Consider the following 5,089-nt stretch of genomic DNA (forward strand, 5'->3'; position numbering starts at 1 on the left):
ATGGTCATTTGTGCATACTACATAGACCTAGTGAGTGGTCTCTCATAGAGTGCATTTGTCCACGATACACTGGCACTACTCCAGGCCTTATGGTTTGAGACGTGGTAAGCTACAACACTCATACACCTTTGGTGTTTTTAGAGGGGATGCTAAACAGCAATTGTTGTGGAATGTTGTAAGCATGTATTCCCAGTGCAACCACGCCACAGAAATCCACTCGTCCTTGCTACAAAAAACTGAACAGTTTGAAAGTGTCAAACTGTGGTCTTGCGAGTGGGGTGGGGGGAAGGGGGGGGGGCTCCTTTTAGAGAAGTGCCACCCAAGTTGGATGTACTGCATCAGTTATGCAACAATGGTGGCATCAGTGGTCATGTGATCATTCTCACACCTATAGATGAGGTTCTGGAGGTACATGCAGCACAGACATCCATCTGGATCATCGAGTTATAAGGGCAGCAGTGGCAGATCATACAGCTACCACAGGGCAGATAAGAGGACATGTTATCATAAAAAAATAATTTCAACTGAAATCAACTTTTGAATTTTACCATTGCCTACTATGTTATCTTAATATGAACGTAACCATTTCAGAAACACATAAAATGGTTTAAAAAGGTTCAATTCACAATACTTATGTTTTTGATTTATAACTCTATACTGTGCTAATAAAACATTTTTGGCCACATCTCTTTATGAAATTGGCCATCTCCAGTGAAGTTGATAAGGTATCCTCCCTTACCTTTCATTTTAAAGTGCAATGATCAACCAGTTGCTTCAAATTCTCTGCAATTGTAGACTGTCACCAATCAGCAGGAATGTTTTTGCAGGAGGCAAATGATCTCTCCACAGCACAGGGTGTTGTTGGTGCAAATTTTAGTGAAAATACTCCTTAACAGATGCCTGCTGCATTGTCTTCTGATATTGAAGGTACCAGCAAAAGTCAATTAGCCAGTATTTCTTACCAAAACATTGTTAAATGTATTCACTATCCTCTAATGTCAACCAGCTTACATTTGACATTCTCATGATTTCCGAAAGGACAGCCTGATAAGATTCTAATTCTTTAATGTTCATGGCAAGGAAATCGAAGCAGCTGTGGATGTATGCCAGAGCACTTTAAGTTCACTGAAAGTGATTTGTACCTCTTGTACTGAATCTGAAGATTCTCTTGGAAATGAGTCAATCACAGATTTCACAGTTTGAAAATGTTCATTACAAAAATCAACAGAATCAGTCCATGTACCCCTCCTCTGTTCACTATAGATGTATATGAAATTATATTATTTACTTCTGGGTAGCTGTCATGCATTTCTTCAGTGATACATTGCTGTGCATGGTTCAGACTAGTAATGTTGATTACAAACGAACAGAATATGCATAGGGCAGTTGCCACCTTCGGTGTAGGCCATAGTATCCCAATAGGCCTACATAGCAAGAACTTTTACTTTGTAGCTTCCTTCAGGTCACAGCACTGTAAGACTATCATTCGAACAGTAAACCAATGTTAAATGCTCGAATGAGATTTTCACTCTGCAGTGGAGTGTGTGCTGATATGAAACTTCCTGGCATATTAAAACTGTGTGTCGGATTGAAACTCGAACTTGGAACCTTTGCCTTTTGTGGGCAAGTGCCGTCCTCACAGCTTTACTTCTGCCAGTACCTCATCTCCTACCTTCCAAACTTTACAGAAGCTCTCCTGCAAACCTGCAGAACTAGTACTCCTGGAAGAAAAGATATTGCAGAGAGCAGATAGATATGAGGGTGGTTTGAAAAGTTCTCAGAATCACCATGAGAGGTCAGTGCTAGTGCAACGAGTTGTGCACATGATGTTCATTGGACTGCTGCCTGTAAACATGTGCCTCATCAGTGCTCTTGGAAGAGAGCTGTGGTGGTGAAGTGACTCTGTTGTTGTTCCTGCATAGTAATTTGTGAAGATGGAAAAAAATCGAGATTCAAGCAGTGATCAAGTACTTCATATAAAAAGGTATGAAAGCAAAGGACATTCATGCTGATTTTCAGAATCCACTGGGGGATTCTGCTACTTCATATTCAACTGTTGCCAAGTGGACAAATGAATTTCAATTTGGTCGGGAGAGCTTAGATGATGATTCGCGCAGTGTTCGACCAAGACGTGTCACTACTGCAGAATTCATTGCAAAAGGTCACAAAAAGGCAATGGAGGATTGTGTGAAATTGCTCATGCTTGGCAGATATCCTCTGAAAGGATATATCACATTTTAACTGAAGAATTAGAAATGAAAAAATTATCTGCAAGGTGGGTGCCGCGACTCTTGACACTGGATCAAAAACACATGAGAATGGACATATTGGAACAATGTTTGGCCCGCTTTAGGAGGAACGAACAAGATTTTTTGCACTGGTTTGTGACCACAGATGAAACTTGGGTGTACTACTATACTACAGAGAAAAAGCAACAGTCAAAGCAGTGGAAACATGTTGACTCTCCACCACCAAAGAAAGCAAAGACAATTCCTTCGGCGGGAAAGGTCATGGCATCAGTGTTATGGGATGCAAAGGGTATTCTGTTTGTAGATTATCTCCCCACTGGGCAACAATTACTGGAGAGCACTATGATAACCTCCTGGACAAATTGCAAAAAAAAGATATGTGAGAAAAGGCCAGGTTTAACAAGGAAGAAAGTCATCTTCCACCAAGACAATGTGCGCCCGCACATGTGCCATCACTATGGCAAAATTACACAAACTAAGGTATAAATTGTTGCCACACCCACCTTATTCACCTGATATGGCTCCACCAGACTTCCATCTCTTCTCAAAAATGAAAATTTTTCTTGGTGGATGAAAATTCACTTCAAACGAAGAATTGACAACCGGAGTTAACAACTATTTTGCAGGCCTGGAGGAAACTCATTTTTGAGATGGGACCAAGGCACTGGAACATCGTTGGACCAAGTGCTTTAACCTACAAGGAGACTGCATTGAAAAATAAAAGAAAGCTTCAGTGATTTAAGTTTTTTTTTTCTATTCCACTCCAAGAACTTTTCAAACCACCCTCATATGACATTGAAGTGTCTCTGTTATTCTGGTGATGAAGCACTGTGGCAACCATAGCTGTTACAAAACACATCAGATGACTTTGCATTTGTAAATAATGACTACCATTGCCTGTAGAATCGAATGACAACAACGAAAATTTGTGCTGGACCGGGACTCAAACCCGGATTTCCTGGTTATCACAAGCAATTGGCTAACCGTGCACAACTCATGGCCAGACCTAAACTTGACGCCATATTAAGGTTTGGGTCTGGCTGTGAGTCGTGCACAGATAGCCAAATGGTAAGGCGACCACTCATGATAAGTGGGCAATCTGAGTTCGAGTCCCGGCCCATCACAAATTTTCATAGTCATGATCCCATTCTACAGCCAATGGTAGTCATTATTGGCAACTGCGAATTCATATGATATGTTTTGAAATGGCTGGGGTCACCGCAGGGCATCATCATCAAAATAACACAGGCACTGCAGTATTGTATTTATCTGCTGATACTGAGCATGCCACTTTGAAGTACAACATCTGATCTGTACGGGAATACAATAATAGATATGCAAGTACAGATAGTAGATGTATGGTTGACGACAGATGGAAGTTTGGGCCTTGCTGTGAGTCATGCACGGATAGCCAAATGGTAAGGTGACCACTCACAATAAGTGGGAAATCCAGGTTCGAGTCCTGGTCCAGCACAGATTTTCATTGTCGTTACTCCATTCTACAGCTGATGGTAGTCATTATTCACAACTGCAAATTCATCTGATGTGTTATTGCAATATTGTCAGCAAATCTTGAGACATTTCACCGTGAATCTTCCTCCTCCTTGTCCCAGATCGATTCCTTTCAAGTTTTTTTCATGTGTTGGTAATATAGGTGGCTAATAAATGTCTATCAGACTTCTATAAAAAGGTAACACATTAATAAGTTTATTTGCAATATGTACACTTAATAATTGAGATATATATGGCTTTGTATAGCTGTATGTTCCTCAGTGGTGCTGAGTTATATTCATTGAGAGCAATGTTCTTGACAGAAACAAACAGTCTTCAAGCTGATACACTCAGATAAGCCACTGACACATAATAATGTTTGGTAGCATAATGCTACATCAATATAATTTCCTCACTGCAGACTTATGTACTAACGTTGATAAGTCTGTAAGTTCATCAAATCTGGGCAAAGCTGTGAGTGGAGCTGCTTAAAAAGATATGCTGACCAATCAGAGTCACAGGCAGTGAGGTCAGAGACAGCAAGTGATGGAAGAGTGCACTCACGTGGTGGCACACTAGCAGGATGTTCGAAAGTGCTGTCTCCCGCATAACTGTGAGTGGCACGCAATGCACTGGGTGATGTCAACAAGAATGCCATCAATACCACATTTTTCTTTTGTAATTCTTCATCCCACTCTCTCATGACCTTATCTAGTACCTAATCGAAGAAAGCAGGTGAGAACCCATTGTCATCCCATACTCCTGAGTTAGTTCTGAAGGACTCCTAAACTTCTCCTAAGAATGTAGCTCTTGAAGTTGTGCCTATGAGTGCCTGTTTAACTAATTGTATGGTAGTTTTGTTCATACCTGCTTCTTTTAGTGTTAGGAATACTGTCTACCTGTCATAGGCCTTTTTGAACTCGAAGGTAAATTTGCTCTGGACACAATATGCTTTTCCTGAACCCCACTTGGTACTCACCAGTTGTATGTTCTACTTGATCTTCTATCTTATTCAATAGTTTAATGAATATTGGTAAGTCTCATCATCTTTGTTTTTAGATATATTATTCAATAGTGTTTTAGATATAATTTTGTAGATACTGGAAGTAAAGATACACCTGGTAATTGATGGTGTCTATCCATTCTTGTTTCCTGTGTAGTGGACTGATCATTGCTTGTCCATTTATTCCGTATTCATTCATCCTCCCCAGCGATTTTTAATAACCTCAGGAATGGTTTCAGTACACTGTGTTATCCAGAATAAACTATAAATATATAAAAACATGTAATTATGGTAAAATATGTAAATATATGTAATGACAAAATGAAATAGATCAACTCCAAGAACA

The sequence above is a fragment of the Schistocerca gregaria genome, chromosome 6 (assembly GCF_023897955.1).
Source record: "Schistocerca gregaria isolate iqSchGreg1 chromosome 6, iqSchGreg1.2, whole genome shotgun sequence".
Taxonomy (NCBI): Eukaryota; Metazoa; Arthropoda; class Insecta; order Orthoptera; family Acrididae; genus Schistocerca; species Schistocerca gregaria.